Source organism: Rosa rugosa, chromosome 5, assembly GCF_958449725.1.
Source record: "Rosa rugosa chromosome 5, drRosRugo1.1, whole genome shotgun sequence".
NCBI classification, from domain to species: domain Eukaryota; kingdom Viridiplantae; phylum Streptophyta; class Magnoliopsida; order Rosales; family Rosaceae; genus Rosa; species Rosa rugosa.
Window position 1 is genome coordinate 36,331,870 of NC_084824.1, and position 18,017 is coordinate 36,349,886.

General features: G+C 39.2%; 1 long non-coding RNA gene across 2 annotated transcripts; it reads left to right on the top strand.

Annotated features, from left to right (window-relative positions):
• Nucleotides 1-9,187: 9,187 nt before the first annotated feature.
• On the top strand, nucleotides 9,188-12,633 carry LOC133712245 (uncharacterized). Of its 2 annotated transcripts, none has more exons than XR_009847244.1 (3): nucleotides 9,188-10,251; nucleotides 10,365-10,471; nucleotides 11,654-12,633. It is a non-coding gene; the product is annotated as an uncharacterized LOC133712245 (long non-coding RNA). The 2 variants fall into 2 exon arrangements; XR_009847243.1 differs by having other exon boundaries at nucleotides 10,339-10,471; nucleotides 11,654-12,632.
• Nucleotides 12,634-18,017: the final 5,384 nt, after the last annotated feature.

Sequence of the window (18,017 nt, forward strand, 5' to 3'; positions counted from 1 at the left end):
CTTCAAATGGTCACAACATGACCCCATGATATATCAACATGCTCGTATCGACGAGTAGATGACAAGCATGAAAATAGAACCCCAAAAATTGGTCGGACGCCCCGCTGGCAGTGGCTGAGTGTGGGCTCCACGCACCGCCGGCAACCCAAATTAGGTCACGAAACCTATGCCAAAATGTTCATCTCAACATGTACAACAACTTCCACAACTAGCACAAAGTCTGACTCTAATCCATTTGGTCGGAGTTTATCTCGAAAATTCAAGAAATCGGTGAAACCCTAGAATTTCAAATCCTCGATTCAACCTCCACACTTCAAATCGTTTCAAGCCGCTTGGAAGGAAGCATGTACGTCTCCTGGGTTTCAAAAGCCCGAAAAAATCATCGCCGGGGGTGGCCGGAATCGGGAGTTCCGACAATTCCCCGAAGCAGTGCCGCCACCAAGCTTCTCCGCCTTGCTGCGCCTTCTACAGCCTAAATCGTGCAACAAAGCTACCACAGACTTGAAGAGGGAGGAGAGACGAAGAGATTGGGACCAATGGCGCGGCCAACGGTGGTCGGTCGGTGGAGTTTTGGCCGGATGAAAGTCTGAGGTGATTTCTGGCTCGGGGAGAGAGAAAATGGAACCCAGTTTCCATTTTTGGAAACTAGGGTTTTTTGGCAAAATTTCAGAAATTTTTCTATTTATCAAAAAATGGAAAAAATTTTCGTTGACCATAACTTCTTCATACGAACTCCTATTTTGGCGTTCCGCATGTCCACGAACTCGTATCGATGCGCTCTACAATTTTCGTGAAGGAAGTTTTCACATAATCTTAACGTACAAAAAGTCAACAATTGAATCGAAACATTCCGAGTGAATAATTGTCCGAAATAATTTCTATTTCTCGATTAATTATAAGAACAAGGCATCAAAACCATAATTTGTACCAACTGGACTTTCATTAATTTCACGTACAATACAAGAAATTAACACGAAAATCCAGGTCATTACACCAATAGCACTTACCCGGCGACAACTAAGATCAGTTCCTCAGCAGTACTCACTAGGCAGAGACTAAAAGGAAGGTGCCGGAAGAACTGCTTACACTATATAACTACTCACTTTAACTGGAATGTCTATAGTTTACTCCTGACCAAAATACCCCTCACTCTATCTAAAGTACATGAATAACATATGACTAATCATCTCATATCATTTGGAGGGTACTGCCGACCAGATGATGCATTGGAGAGTATTGTCGTCCAGAATACGAGGAGGTGATGGCTAGAGGGTATTTCCGACTAACCATCTTATGTCATCTGAAGTATACTACTGACTAGATGACACATCGGAGAGTATTGCCAACCGGATTACTAGGAGGCAATGGCTAGAAGATACTGTTGATTAACCATCTCATGTCATCTGGAGGGTATTGCCGACCAGAATATTGTCTGAATAGTACTGCCGACCAGGTAAGGCATGCATGCACTTGAGAATATAGTTAACCTCTTCATATAACCTCCTTAAATTCATAACTCCAAACATCATTAACAGTCGTAATGTTTAACTCATCATCTTTCATAATTTACCTCCTCAATTCATAATCTGAACTCAATCTTATTAACTCTCGTTTAACTCATCATTTTTCCAATTAAATTCTCAATATCTCGATAAATGATATAATAATAAAATCTCAATAAATCATCCACACTCGTACGTCAGAAAATTACAATCATACTATCAAAAATGTAATTTCACAGAATTCTGATAAATCATCAATAAATCATAAAATTAAATATCAAGCTCAACTATTATCAATTTATATCAATACGAAAATTTAATAATTGAAATAATATTACACGCATATTTAATTTGAAAAGTAAATGTCCACTCATGTGTCTAGTTGTTATGCCCCATAACTAAACTTACCCGTTTACTGGTCATTTGGACGGTAAACAAATAAAAGTTTCACTTTTTACTTTAATTTTGACCTCTTAGTGTGTCAAAAGGTTGACTTTTTCTTCGGCTTAGCTTTCAAGGAAACTTCTTTTTGGAAATAGTAGAGTAAGTTAAACCGAGTCTGTGGACACGTGACACGCAATTATCAAAGTTGTAACGAAGAAGTTATTAAGGATTTAAGTTAGTGGCATTTTCATAAATAGTGGAACTCTGATACCATAAATAGGTGTTTCCTGATTTGGAAACATCCATTTATGAAAGTTTCTCGAAATAGAAACCACCGAACCCAAAAAATGGCATATCAGTGCCGAACCTTCTCGGTCTCGCTGGCGCCGATTATGGCCACCTTAGACCATGATACCGGTTCCATTTGAACCGTGTCGATCTCCTCTTCCTCTATGTAGCAGTGGCGTACGACGAAGTCGGTAGTGGAAGATCCAACCGGCCGAGCCGCTTCTTGACCCGGACGAAATTTCTATCTCCGGCCACCATTTCAGACGAAACTACTTGGGTTTTTAAGCCCTCTTTTTTGTGGTTCGAACCCACCCAGCCACTGGCTCCAATTCACTCTAAGAAGGACGAATCGAAGATAAAAAAATCTAGGATTTTCCTAGCTTTCGAGGTAAATTCTGACTTCTAGACTTGAAATTGATCATTGTTATAGTTGAGAAAGTTGTTGGGGATGTTGAGAGGTATAAATTGGTATATATAGGCCTTGCTACCCAATTTGCTGCGGGAGTTGGCGGCGCGTGGGGGCACATCCGTCCACTTAAGGTCTTTTGTTTTGGTATGTTAGGTAGAGCATAGCGTTACGGACATGTATATATGAGCTTTTTATTGATTGGTGCACGTTTTGAAAATGATTGAAAATTCTGAAGTTTCAGAAATTCGGGTTTCGATTTGGGAAGATCTAACCGTCGGATCGACCTCATTCTCTGATAGGTTGTTATAGTTATCGAGTTAACATGATTTATGAAGTTTGAACTCGTTCTTATGTAAAATCAAGCTTTTGACGAATAATCGTTTAGGGTTTCGGTCTTGTTATCGTTAATTTAATTTTGATTCCAGAAATCAATTATTCATGATTATCGTTTTGTTCAGGATGACATGTAGACCGACCTCGAGGAGGAACTCGTCGGCCGGCCGTCATAGCCGCAAATCAGTTAGTGGACATTTGATTTTAAAATAAGTTATGCATGCAACACTACTTTCGGGCTTTTATTTTTTAAGAGATTTAATTATGGTTTGAATTATTGAGATTTTAAGATTTTATTTTTATTGAGATGCTGAGTTTTATTGAGCATCGATTTATCATTCCGCTTTTTTTATGATGATATTGAGTATCAACGATTTATCGAGTATTTGATTTATGATTGAATTCTCGAGATTTTATGATCTATGCTTTCGATGATTAGTGACGAGTTATGAAGTTGATTTATTTGGGATTGAGTTTTACTTTCCAAAAGGTTTTATTAAGTATCGAGTTATTAAGAGAAAATTGGAGATTTTAATGTTATAAGTTGATGAGGAATTATGAGTTTAGAGTTAAGTAATTGAGGAGGTAAAAATATGAAAAATGATGATGTTAGCGCATGCATGCATTATCTGGTCGACAGTACCCTCCAGGTAATAGTTTGGTCCGCAAACCCTCCCGACAATATTCTGGTCGGCAGTACCCTCCAGAATATATATTCTGGTCGTCAGTACCTAGCCTTTCGATGCGTCATCTGGTCGGCAGTATCCTCTGGATGACATGAGATAGTTAGTCGCCATTACCCTTTAACTATCTATTCTGGTTGGGAGTACCTTCCAGCTGGCAAGAGATGCTTAGTCGGTAGTACTCTATAGCCATCACCTCCTCATATTTCAGTCGACAGTACCCTCTATGTGGCATGAGATGACTAGTCGACAGTTCCCTCTAGTCATCGCCTTTTTGTGATTTGAACATTTTAAAGGTGATTTCTGAGATAATTTAGGGGTGTGAAATTTGCACACCCAGTTTTGCAAACCGCACACCCTATTATTTTTTTAATAATTGTAGATACCTCTACTAGCAAGCTAGTTTGCTATCTCACCAAGCATAAGTAACACCCTCTTAAGGGGGCCCACAAGCCATGGTGGGACCCAACCGCGACATGCATCCCGTAACCCGATGTTCAAGCTACGCCACGGTAGTCGGAAGCGGCCAATACCTCGCTGGGAAGCCACCTTCCCGGCCTTGCCAAGTTGCCTCCATAATAGGCCTTTCTACACTAGAATAGTGGTTTTAGTATCCCACATTGGAAAACATGTAAATGAATGAGCCTCCCTCCCTTATAAAAGGAGACTCCTTCCCACTTACTCAACACTCCATTACGCACTTTGTAATAATCCTCTTGGGCCGCAAGGCCCAACACACATAGTTAAACATTCAAGTGGACGTAGTCTCCCGCTAAGGCGGGAGACGAACCTCTATACTTCTTGTGTGTGTGTGTCTCTCTCTCTCTCTCTTTATTTTACGTTAATTAGAGCCTTTGGTTTCTAACATTAACAATAATATTTCATCTCACTCAATTTTACACTTCCTAATATACCCTTCTTCTTTTTTGGATAATACTTGGCTGACCAGCCCTGGTCAGCCCGTCCTAACCAACCACGACGTGGCTTTTTTGCAGATCGACACGTGTTCTCCCCAAACACACAAAAACCCCAACAACCCCTCGGCCATCAGAATATCAAATCCATTCTTCCTCTGTCCCTCATCAAATCCCAAATCCAAAATCAATGGATGGTGATGATCATAATCACAAGAAGGGCCTGTGGGCAAAGAAACAAGCAAAGGGGAAGAGATCAAACAAGAAAGAAGAAGCATAAATGGTTCTGCCATCAGTGTCAGTTTCTTCGACTCCAGCCACCACTCGACTCCGGCCACCGCGAACGGTTTCTTCGCTGTCGGTGCCTGCTGCGCGCCAAATCTTTGCCTTCTTTCTTCATTTCTAGTTTGGATTCCGGGGCTGGCCTTGGAGTAGAGTGTTCGGGTTTGGATAGCAATTGTGGATTTTCCTTAGGATTTGAGAAGGAAGAAGAGAGCTGGAGGAAGAGAAGGAATTTAGTCCTTTCAGATGGAGGAAAAAAAAAAAAAACACAAGTGTTGGCCCAGAGCATGCTATCACTCCATAAATCGAGTCCACTCATTTAGATGCAGTGAATTGCATATCTCCAATCCTCGATTTCCACGCCAAGAAGTGAGGAAGATTTTGCAAAACTTGTCTTTGATTTAGATGCTTTTCTGGAAAGGGGGTCTTGGAGTGATCTGAAGACGGTCCTGCATCTGAATAGAGTGAATTGCATATCTGCAAAGACGGTCCTGCATCATCAAATTTAGTTCATAGCATTTGGTATTTGGGATTTTGAATTAAGTTGATAGTGAAGATGCATGAATTAATTTGAAGAACGAGTAATACCTGAGCAAGAACGCTTTTCATGGCTGTTGGATTTCTTCCAATGCTCTGCAAATGGGTCTCTGTTCTTTAACCTCGCAGCTAGAAAGAGGAACCCAGCTTGGGCTTGTTTTTGTTCATTTATTAGATGAAATGATTGAACCCAGCGTGGAGATTGCAAGGAGTGACAGGATCAAGGCAGCAACAAACTTGACCATGGCCATTGCTACAGACAAACCTAGCCCCTCCTAAAATGGGAAAACCAAAACCTCAAAACTAGAGGAAGATGGAGACTGGGAGTGGAAGGGGTTAGATTTAGAGAGGGATGGTACTTGGTGGTTTGGGGGGTATAAATAGAAGAATACCCAATGATTCAATGGGGTAGGAAACTTGTTGGGTAGAAAGACACGTTTCCAGGCAATGATTCAAGAGGAACCCAGCCACAAATTTACTGTTCATCTATGGGCAGTCGTGGTTTTGGAGAGAGAGAGAGAGCCAAAAAGAAGAAAAAGGAAAATCTGACTTTGAGGGTATATTAGGAAGTGTAAAATTGAGTGAGATGAAATATTATTAAAAAAATAAGCTATGCGGTTTGCAAAACTGGGTGTGCAAATTTCACACCCCATAATTTATCATGAGAGTATTTTTGAATGAGATTTCTGAGATTTTAAGAGTTCTGAGATTTCTAAAATGATTTTGATATCTGAGCATGGTTTGAGATGATTTACAGAATATTGAAATTATTTGAGATATCAGTACTAGAGAAATATTTAAGACTATTTTCACCAGTTTTGTACTATTTTTGAGATGCTCATTCCAGTTAGCATTTTAAAAGAATATTCAAGAAACAGGACTGCATGCTTTGTTTTTATTCGAAAGTGAAATTTGGAAAAGCATTTAGTTTTATTTTATTTCCTTTTAAAAGCATTTATTTTTCGTCCACTCAATCTAACGGTTTTCAAATGCTTTTTGACAAGACCCGCCCCGGATTTCACCCCGAAATCCGAAGTGGCCCTGCGGGGCCCACTTTAGAAGAAATTCTACCAAAAATTTGGCGGAACTTCCCCTAAAAGTAGGCTACCCAAAACCTGTAGGAAAACATTTACACTTCTAAATCATCCATCCTTATTCTCCTGGAGCCATCTGCTCCCCAAATCACAACTCCAATTTCATCGGATGTCAGTCTCAACCCAAAGACAATATTAATCTCATAGATTATCAGAGCAATACTAATCCCCTAAGTAACAAAGAAAACAGAAATAGAATGAGTACGCGGAAGCAATGCTGTTGGCTATGCCTTGACTCCATGTACGCCCGACCTCAACTAATTTCGCCTGCAAACTGGGCATTTGAAACCGAAGGGCCCAGGGGAAAATTATATAAAAACGTTAGCGTGAGTGGACAAAATAAACAATTTTTAAACAAAATGGATTTTTATACTTTCCCACAATTATTTCATTAAAAACTTTCGATGCATGCAATAATTATGAAAACAATCCACGAGAAGCTCCTCTCAAGAAATGGGGCTAGTCACAAATAACCACGAAGAAGAATATAAATTCCGATGCTCGAGAAATAGGACCAGCCCCGCTGGTTAAACAGAAATCGGACTAGCCCCGCTAGTCAAGAACAACAATAAAATGATACGGGGAAGAGAGTTCACCATACGGGAATGGAGCCTCTCAGGCTCTACCTACCCTCGACTGCCACTCACACATAGATTGTGCGAGGAGGAGAACTAATAACCTCGACTGCCACCCACGTGAGGAGGAGAATAAATCACCTCGACTGCCACTCACAAACACAAAGTAAGTGAGGAGGAGAATAAGCTACCTCAATTGCCACTCACAAACACAAAGTAAGTGAGGAGGAGACCTAATCAAATGACCCGAGTATGGTGAGGAAAAACAATCAAAAACCAGTAAATCAGTAAGGCTTCCCCAATCTCGCAACAAAACACGAGTATGAATCCCATCCATACTCGGAAAATCTCAAGAAAATATATACTCCAACGACGTGGCCCCGCACGCCAAAATATTCTAGAATTCATAAACCATTAGGCGAGAAATAATCGATAAAATAATTCAATCGAAAATCCCATTTTCGAAAAATAATCCAAAAAATCTCAATATCGACGAATAAAATATTTTAATAAATTCCAGAAATCACCTCGGAAAGTAATTCGTCGAAAATCACTTAAATCATGATTTCAAATAAAAACCATATATCGGAGATACTTATCAAAGGCTCAAAATCCATTCCCGAATCATAATTGAAAATAAATTATAATTAATCTCTGAAAATTTAATCATATTCCGAAAACAAATCATGAAATCCAAATCTGAGCATAATAGATTCGTATATGAAATTCATATGGAAAAACAATGCCAAAATTATAATCCAAGGCAAAATATTATGCTCGATAATAAAATGATAAATAAATTATTATTTCTGGAAAAATAAATGCATGCATCATTCTTTAAAAATAAAAGTCCACTCACAGTACTATTCCGGTGATCACGCATACGAGTTCCTTCGTCGAGCAATCGCTCGGTGCGTCATCCTGTACACAATTATATTCCGTGAATAACTATTCAACAAATTAATACGATTCCTAAAATCAATTCCTCATAATCACATCTCCACTTCTCCTCAGATTCAACCCACATTCTACCACTAATACCAATTCGTTATCTTAAAGGTTCCAAGTCAGAACCGAGAGATATCCGACGGTCGGATTCACATAATTCGATAATCGAAACCCTAAACTTCAAAAATTCATAATTAATTCCAAGCTTCTCCAAAAATCACCAAACTTCACATACAAGCTCTACAACATTTACACAATTCAATGGGCTAAAAAATGGAATTAAAACACTGCCCCACACACCTCCACGCGCCACCAACAGTGGCAGCGCGTGGGCCCCACGCGCCGGCGGCCACCACCTCCGATGGCCACCAAATTTTGGCAGTAGCTGCAAAACAACAAACCTAACCTCTTTCTCAACTACAACACATCCAAATAACAAGTAAAAACAGCCGAAATCATTTGATGAACACAAACCCAGAAATTTCCAAAAACCCTAGAATTTCATTTCGTCAATTCGACTTCTACACAATAAATCATGATACAAGGCCATAGGGGAAATGATCAGTGATGAAAACCAAACCTTCGACGGCGATTTGCTGGCCGGAGGTGGTCGGAATCGCCGGAAATCGCCGAAAAACCCCAACTGCTACAGTGATCTTCTTAGGTCAATTCCGAGCTTTTCCGGCCAAATCTTCGAAAACCAAGGTTACTAGCGTGTTGGGAGGGAGGAGGCGCTCCTCTGGTGACCGGTTGCACGCCGGCTGGTGGCCGGAAAGTGAAGAATCGAAGGGAGGACGAAAATGGCCGAACCGGAAAAGAGAGAGGTCGGGGGAGAGGAGAGAGAAAGAGCCGGGTAAGTTTCCCAAATTTGGAAACTTACCACAGTAACTTCCTATATTTATAGAAACTTACCGTGAACAGTAACTTTCACAATTTCACTTATAACTTTCGCATATGAGCTCCGATTTTTACGTACCACATATGCACGTGCTCGGTTTAACGTCCTCTACAACTTTCATAAAGAACATTTTCTCAAATTTTGACCCGAACAAAAAGTCAACTTTTAGGGCCACTAAAGTTACCGAAAAAGAGTAAAAGTAAATCGAATTGTCGTTTACTGTCCAAATGACTAGTAACCGGTGAATTAAGATACGGGATGTTACACTTTTTCCTAGCCTTTTCGATTTCTCGTGCCTAGTCTGCAGAGTAATTGTAGACCCCGTGAAATTCCAAACGTCACTTTTTGACGGGAAAATTTTTCGCGACCTTTGTTCGGCTAAATACTTTTGGAAATAGTTTGGGCTTGGGCCTTGGGCCCGAGAATAGCGTAAGGTTAGAGTCCAAAATTTACTCTGGACACCCAACCGACGGGTATGCTAGTGAACCTAGCCCAATAAGTTAGTCAACCTTTGACCCAAACCTCTTCCTTGATCCAATATGGTCCTTGTAGCTCATAATGACATCTTTGCATAATTTTGAAATATACTTGTGCGTGCGTTTACGATTTTCTTATTTTACCTTTCTTAATAATTGGCGAAATTTCTGCTCGCCTTACCCGAAGCTTACTCGTCAAGCATCTCACCGACTTTCAAAAGCACAATTTATTTACTCCTTATGTTTTTCAAACTCGAGCAAAACTCCGACAAAACTTGCCTTGCCATTTTTTCTATCTAAAAATAAGTTTTGTGAGACCCGATCCTTATTTAGCATTGTCAACACTTTAATTTGAGTTTTCTTGTATTTACTTATTTTACTTTTATTTTCCCCATCATTTTGGGTTTTTACCACCTTATTCTTTTACCCCAAATTTATCTGCCCAAAGCTGAGCCTTCTCCTTCACACGCAAAACTCAGCTTTTCCTCTTTCCTTGTTCACGTCAGAGTTGGACAGAGAGAAAGGGAGCCTCGTTCAGCTCTTCCCCTCCACGTTTCCATCATGCAAAGGGCAACTCCTCCAAGAACATCATCTCAGACCTTCAAAAGAGAGAACCCAGGCCATAAATCGTCATTCACCCTTCTCTTCTCACCTTTCCTCTCGACCCTGGACACATCAGTCTGTTTACGAGCCTCGAAACTCCTAGTTAGAGACCTCCGATGAAAAAACTTTCTTCATCAAAGTTGTTCGCCTATGTCTCCTCTATCTAGCCTCCAAATATCAGCTCCATCGGAATTGATTTGAGACCTGTACACCCCTCGAAGCGGAAGCTGTTCCGGAGCAAGCCTGTTCCGGATTTCTGCTTAAACTTCCTCTCTTGCTCTACCCGAATCCACAACACCTTGCTTGAGACTGATACCAACAGTTGGTAAGATTCTTAAACCATCAAGTTCCCCTTTGTTTCCTCGATTTTAGACTCAATACGTTCAAAACACCTCATTTACATATTGAGCAGTCTCTGTTTCACTTTGCATGTTCGAGATTGAGCAAACTTCTTGGCCTGTGGCTGGACTCGATCCAATCAGCTCCCTCAGCTCTCTTTCCTGTTGAAATCCTCAAGAGAAGCTCACTTTTTTGATTAATCTTTGGTGAGTATCATCTTTTCCATAAAACTCTATATTCTTGGTTGTTGTTACGAATTCTTGAAGATTGTGAACTTGTCACTGCTGTTGTTGGTATCTTGCTGCCTTAATTTTGATTTCTCATCCATTCTAATGCCTAGGGATTCTGCTAGGTCATGGCTACACCTTGAGTATTAGAATCGTATTTGGCTCAAAGGTTATTTGTTGTTTGTAGCTGTCCAAATATCATGTTTCAATGCATTATGTCATCGAGCTACAGCACCTCCCCATATAGTATTAGAAAGTAACTTGAGCTATAGATCATTAGGAGCATTAGACATGCCTCTTAAGTGGGTTAGATATGTGCTAAACCATGGTTATCTTGAACATTGGAGTCATGCTTGATTCAAAAGTTTATTTGTGTTACTGTTGTCCAAACACCATGTCTTCAAAACATCATGTTAGTGAACTACAAGACCTTCCCCTTATAGTATTGAAGGGTGACTGAGACTTTGAGTCTTTAGGAGCTTTATATATAACCTATAGGTGTCTTAGAGCCTACTTAACCAGCCATTTTGGGTACCAAAGGAGCTTTACACAAAAGAACCAGTTTCTGCAGTTTTTCAGTTTCCAGTAAAATCTGACCCAGCTGCATTCATTTAAAAACTGGAGCTAAACCGTTGACAATTTGGGGTCAGTTTCTTCTAGGGAAATATAGTAGACACATAGATGAACATTCCGGATTTTGAATCACCTCAAAACCATTTTTCTAGAATTAGTTATGAATTTTTGAAAAAGGTGTACAGAAGCTAGTATTTCTGGAAAGAATCTGCACATCGTTTTACTTTAGCCTTTAAAACCCTTACTCTTTAAAATGGCTTCACTTAGAGTTCTATAACCGTTTCAATCTCACTGATTTGGTTGCTAAACCAACTTCTTTCCAAAATTTTCCCAAGAATTTATCTCAAGTACTTTGAACACTCTTCCTTGGCCCTTAACAGTTTCTACTTAAACTCTGTTTCCAGCTTTTGACAACTTGTCTTTTAAAAAGTGTTCTTACCCCCTCTTCCTAACAGCAAACTCCTTATTGGAACCCAAATGGCCAGGTTATTAGTTAGCAAATAAGTTAAAGGAAATGTTCTCTTTGGAGAGTATTGCGTGTGAATAGCTAGCCTAGTTTATCGTTATTAATGCCGCTTATTGATCTAGGCTTGACATCGTGGTGGAATCTTGTGAAGTGGTGGTTGCTACAAGGTTGCATTGAGGCCAAGTGCTGCAAGAGAAAGCTCGAGTTCCAGGTAGGGGATGCCTTTAACTCTATCTATGCTTTTCTTGCATATACTATGTTTTATATGAGGCCTCTTGCATGGTTTTTGGAAATTATCTGTTTTACAATTGAAATGGTTTGCGTGGATTGGATTGATGTGTTGGCAATTGATGGGGATGTAAGGAGAGGTCAGTTCCTCCTTGAGCCACCGGTGGTGGGCAGTGTGCACCATGCCCTTGTTATCTCCCCTTTGTCTCTAGCCTTGTGATTAATGAATTCCGGAAAGTGATTGGCTAGATGGACGGTTGTGATGGAAGTGTGAAAGATGACCAATTGCCGTGGGATTGTAGTTACGTGGTGACGATCACGTGGAAGCGCAAACCGGTTTTATCTACTTCTTTTATTCAAAACAATAACTCATGTTTTTAAACTTAGATATGGGGGCGGGCATGGGCAATGACTGGATGTAGGAGCCTAACCCCTACTTTAGTTTGTTTTGCAGGCTGTTGTTGTTGAAGCTTGGGCACGGAGGATAATCCTTGGAGGACACAATTTGTTTTACTCTATTTAAAGTTTATTTCTTTTCGGCTTGCTTGATTTCACTAAAGTTTTGTAACATTATGTATGGTTGATGATGTGTGTGCTTGCTTACCACCAAAGTGGAACCCTAGGGTTAGAACCTCCATTTGAATTTAGGTCCTAGTGGGCTAGACCTAGAAGACTCACATAAATTACCATTTAATGAACTTAATGCAAACTTGGGGCTAAGAACTAAAAATTGACATAGGTTCTAAAACTCAACTCAACACCACCTTCCTTTCCTCTTATTCGCCTAGTTCGTAATCTTGTGATTACGAGCCAAGCCCACTATACAAGCCCAAGAATTTCAGGCTTATAGATTTCTTGCTTTCCAACCTAAAGGCCTTGTCTCTTTGAGGAATTCTAGGCCCAAAACACTTGCTCCAAGTGTCGCGGGAGTAGGGTTCCTTGGGGAGGCGGCGCTGTGGTAATCCGGTCTCCGGGTCGCCACAGTAATTGAGGTCGAGCGTGCATAGAGTCCACCACCTTCATCTTTATCGTATGTCACACGTTTAACCTACCTGTATCTTATTCCAATATTTAGAGTAGTTTTAACTTTTAAATTTATTGACATTGTTGAAGAGTTTGTTATAAATTGCGGGGAGCAGATAGGCTCCAGGAGATGAGGATGGATATGACTATTAAAATATTTTTGACAAATTTTAGGTAGTCCACTTTTAGGGAAAGTTCTGTCAAATTTTTTGTGAAATTTCTTCTAAGGTGGGCCCGCGGGATTTCATCCTGAATCCGAAACAGGTCCTGTCACTAGTTTTTCTCAAATTATAAAATAATACTCAAATCCGACATTCTCATCGAAAATAACTGTAAACCAAAATTTAAATTCAATACGAAGCTCTGAAACGCCATTAAATAAATTCGTCGAAAATCCTGAAAATCTAATCTCACATCGAAATTGGCTCAAATTTTAAGGGTTTTTTAAACTCGATATTTCTAACATCCTCATGAAAAATCACGATGATCCAACGGTCGGATCGTCACAAATCGAAACCCAAGGTTAAGCATATCAACATGCTCCTGACCTCGCCAATATACTTCATAATAAGCATTTGTACACTAGAATAGCCATTTGCATCCCACATGGGAAAATGTAAATGAATGAGTCTCTCTTTCCTATAAAAAAGGGACTCATTCTCTTCAATCCCTACGTCGTCCTCAATCCTAGAGCAACATCATAATAGGTGACCCAACGGTGGCTTTGTTCCCAGTGGTGGTAATGATGGTTTACTAGCGGTCAAGAGACGTCTCTACCTTACAGAGGTGAAAATGAAAGAACTCACCCTGCCGCTTTTCACAAAATCCAAATAGAGAAATTTATGTCTTTTTTGTTATATCTTATTGCGTAATACACTAACTGTTCAAGTAAATCCAGAATATGTGTCTGGTCTAAACTCTAGGTTACTTGACCTAGTTGTAATAGAGTTTAGAATTAGAGATATTTTCGGAGATATTCATAAATATCCGATTAATTGTACGATTATCTTTCTTTGTACAACTCTGATTCAATGTCTTGTAATCCTCTATATAAAGAGGCCCCTATTATCAATGAAAGCACGACTCAATTCTCTCCCAATTTTGATTTTCCTTAAACACTAACAAAATTAATTCAAAAATAATCAAAATATTAGAATGCCACTAACAAGGCAACAACATCTAATTTAATTTACCTGTCATCTATAATATATAGCAATCCTTTAAAGGAAAATTCACATCACCCGATTTCTATGCCTCAGCAACACAGTTTCTTAAAGTCGGGAGTACTTTGTAGTTTTACCTGTCTGGACCAAAATAACGAAACTACCCATTTTGTTTTTGAGGGCCTCTCCTCAATGGTGGTGAAAAGTATGGGACGAAAGGGTAAAAACCAATATTTTGTTGATCAAAGAGTCTAAATTAAGTTATAGTATATAACTATATATGCAGTGTTGGCTACTATAATTAGGTTAGGAAAAGTTGTGCTGTCATTGGCTTTGGCTAGTGTCTATATGAATGCTTAGCAGAGTTGCTTTGGTCCTAAGCAAGGACAAACGAATGTTAATAAGCACTGCTGCAGCTAGTGTTATGCTATATAGGTAGGGTTTTATTTGATTTGATTGATGGGCTTCTCGAAAAATTTTAACCTCGGTCTTGGTGCTTGTTTGGTCAGGAAGAGTCAGTGGAAAGGGGTTGAAGTATTTGAATTGAGAAAAGCAGTAGTGGGGCATTGGGCTTTTCAAATTGTTCGAGGGGCAGAAGTGGAATATATGGGTGAGCTGATGAAGGGTATGGACGGAAACTATTAGAGGACAGAGGTTGCTTGCGCAAATCTAGCTAATCTGTGGCTTCTGGGACAATAAGCAAAGCCAGTCCTGATCACATGGTCAGCAACTGATCATGGATTTTCTGGTCACTGACCGTCTGATTGAGATCGGATGGTTGACAGCTCTCATCTTAAATCTCATTACTTAACTGTCAACTGTCCGATCTCAATCGGACGGTCAGTGACCAGAAAATCCATGGTCAGTTGCTGACCATGTGATCAGGATCGAAAGCAAAGGTAGAAGAGCCGGAAGTTTTGAGAGAGAGAGAGTGTTAATTAAGGCAAAGAGAAAACAACATCTCCATGCTCGTATCGTACAAAGCAGACACCTTCTCCTTTTTCTTTCTTTCCCGTATTTATTTGGCCTCATTATGTTATGCTTAGACAGACAGACAGAGCTGCAGACAAGAAGAAGAAGAAGAAGAAGAAGAAGAACACAATCAAAACAAGGCAAACCCACTCCTCCTCCTTTTCACTCATTATCTTCTCTTCTCATTTTCAATTTTATTACGACAACAAAAGCAAACCCATTACAGTTAAACACCGAATTTTGCCCTCCCATCTTCTAGATGTCAGTTCATGCTCATTTTGACAATTATTCACCAACCCACAACTTCTTCTCGAAGATGCTGAAAAACCCATATCTCAAAATGGTTGTGTTTGTTTGTTTGTGTGTCTATGATTTTAGGCTTCTGGGGGAGGCAAATGCTTTGGGGCTTTCAACAAGCTTTGGTGGTGGAACATGGTGGGTGCTCTGGCTACAACTTCCTGGAACTTCGAAGAATGCTTTGTTTGTTTCCTCAGAATATGTGAGGGGAGGACTGGTACAGGGAATATTGTCATGGTTTCCAAAGTCATGTTCTTCTTGAGGCAAGATCTGATCTCCTTCTTCATCTGCAGCTTCTTTGGCTTTTGATGATACTAGTAGTACTGGTGATATTGGCTGGACGGCTCAATCTTTCTGTTCTTAGTCTTAGGGATACAATTTGTTTTCTTTTTCTCTTTTTCTTTTGGTTTCCATTTTCACTCATTATTTTGAAGTGTTTGGCTCAGTCATTCTGTTTATATGGAAAGGGTATGCAAATGTTCTTCTCCAACAGAGATTGCGTCTTTTGATTTCTTCAATATAATGATGATACTGCCATTTGTTTTACATTTTTGCCTTTCTTTTGATTCATTAAGGAAAATCTACATTCATTATTTGATCTTGGTCCTCATCATTTTCTTATGTGATTGTTTGATGAGTAGATTGGGAAGCCAAAAATTGGTGATACTGATGGCCTGGTGGGTGAGTAAATAATCAATGCACCAGTGCTCGTGGTTCTGATCATTACCATTTCAAAATTACTGTCAGTGTTTGCCTCTGTCACAATAATAGATTATTGGTCCCATTTTTTCTTGGGATATGTGGGGAGGCTTTGATAGTTCATGTTCAATCCATGTTCACATGTTCAAATCCATTTAGAAATTTCATGTCATCCTGGATTTTGTCTTTGGAATTCTAATTTTTGGTTGCTTTGTTTTGAATCTGTCTTTTAGGGGGTTGGATAGTGAGATGACAGTGCAACAAGTAGAGTCCAGAGTGAAACACTAAAACTGGGGTCCTATTCTAAGGCCCCTAGAGCTGGGCACTGTCAATATTATAGAGGGAGGTGAGTGAGTGAGTGAGCGAGCATTTCGTGTTTGCTTGGGTAGTGAATAGGGCCATAGGCAAAGAAGAGAGCGAGAGAGAGGAACAGAGGCAAAGACAAACAAACAAAGTTGAGGTGGGAGTGACGAAAGGCCCTCAGTCTTGGTCCATGGAAGTGTCCTATCAATTGTGCCCTGCAATTTCATGGTTTTGATATTTGTTTTGTATGCACGTGAAATCTAGCAAAAATTCTAATATGGACCAAGGTGTAGGTGGACCATAGGCAAAATGAAGGGCAAAATGGGGCATTTGGTGGCAAAATATCTGATTTTTTTGCCTAGGTGCAGGTGGACCTTGGTCCATGGAAGTCTCTTTGGAAATCTAGTTTAATTTGTTTCATTATAAAAGAAGGAAATGGTCTGTAGCTTTCTTGGCTCTCAATCTTTAGTGGGGCTTCGGAATTACTTAATTTTCCTGCAAATAAAGTAGTTTTGGCATTTATATGCCTTCATTCTTATGCCGAGGATGAGCCTCATAACTGTGTAACGTTTTTTAGTTATTTTTTGAGATGATACGAGATTGTAACTATTAATATAATGTTTACTAATGTTTTCAGTTTTAACAAGTTTGTAATATTTTTTTTTGGTGCAATCCATGCTGTAAATAGACCGTAAACACTAAGGTCTCGTTTGGTTTGCGAAAATAAAAGTAATTTCTTTCTCTTTTTCATAGAATGAGTAATTAAATTTCTGATTAACTTTTCATTAATTTAGATGTTTGGTAATATAAGAAAAATTATCAAGAAGGAAAATGAATCTTTGAGAGTATGGAAGTAAACCACTTTACTCCTTATATTCTTTTATTTTATGAAAGTGTTTCATGTTGTTTTGCATCTCAAACACGATAAATGATTCAGTTTCATTTTCTGATGTTTTAATTGCATGAACGAGACCTAACTGTATGTTTTGATGTTGATGTTGTTGGAAGATCATGGCACCAAGAGATATTGTTAGGGTCTGTGCATTGATTCATTGATAGAATTGATTTGTTGTTAATTTTTTTTATTTTTTTTTGGTGAAAGATTGGTTGCACTGTTTATTTAACGAAGAGGACAATGGCAAACTCATGACTCAAGACTCAGTCCCGAGTCCCGAGTAATAATAGGATAGACGTAGCAAGCAGCAAAGTCAGGGGTCCTCTGTTCCTCTTTAGACTCTTTGCCAAGTTCTGTCCCTTTTCGTCCGAAGAGTAAAATTCAAGCAAGACGTTTTAGCCCAAAATGGGCAAGAAGTCCAAAAGGACTGAGTCAGAAGGATTTAATAGAGCTATGTTTGGTATGGCTGTTCTTTGAGGAAAAGTTGGCTTCTATTTATTTCTGAGAATAAGTAGCTGAAAAGCAAAGCAGTTGAGTGTTTGGTAAACTGGCTTTTTATAAGTGTTGTCAATGGTAAAAGCAGCCGCAAAGTATTTGGTAAACTCAAACTGATTTGTGCTTTTTGTTTGTGAAAAGACCAAATTAGACATGAGAGATTATTTTGCCTTGATTGTTTGGTAATATAATGTTGTTCAAATATTTTTGTTATTATTTTTAATCTTTATTATGTCCTTATTAATTTTTGTTAACTTTCAATTTTTATAAATTATGGTGACCATATGATTAATATTGGACAATTTTAAAAATAACTTATACAAATATATTAGTAATATTAATAACAATTGATTTCTGATTGGCATCAACTAACTACAAAAAATATCATAATGACTAATTTGGACATGAATG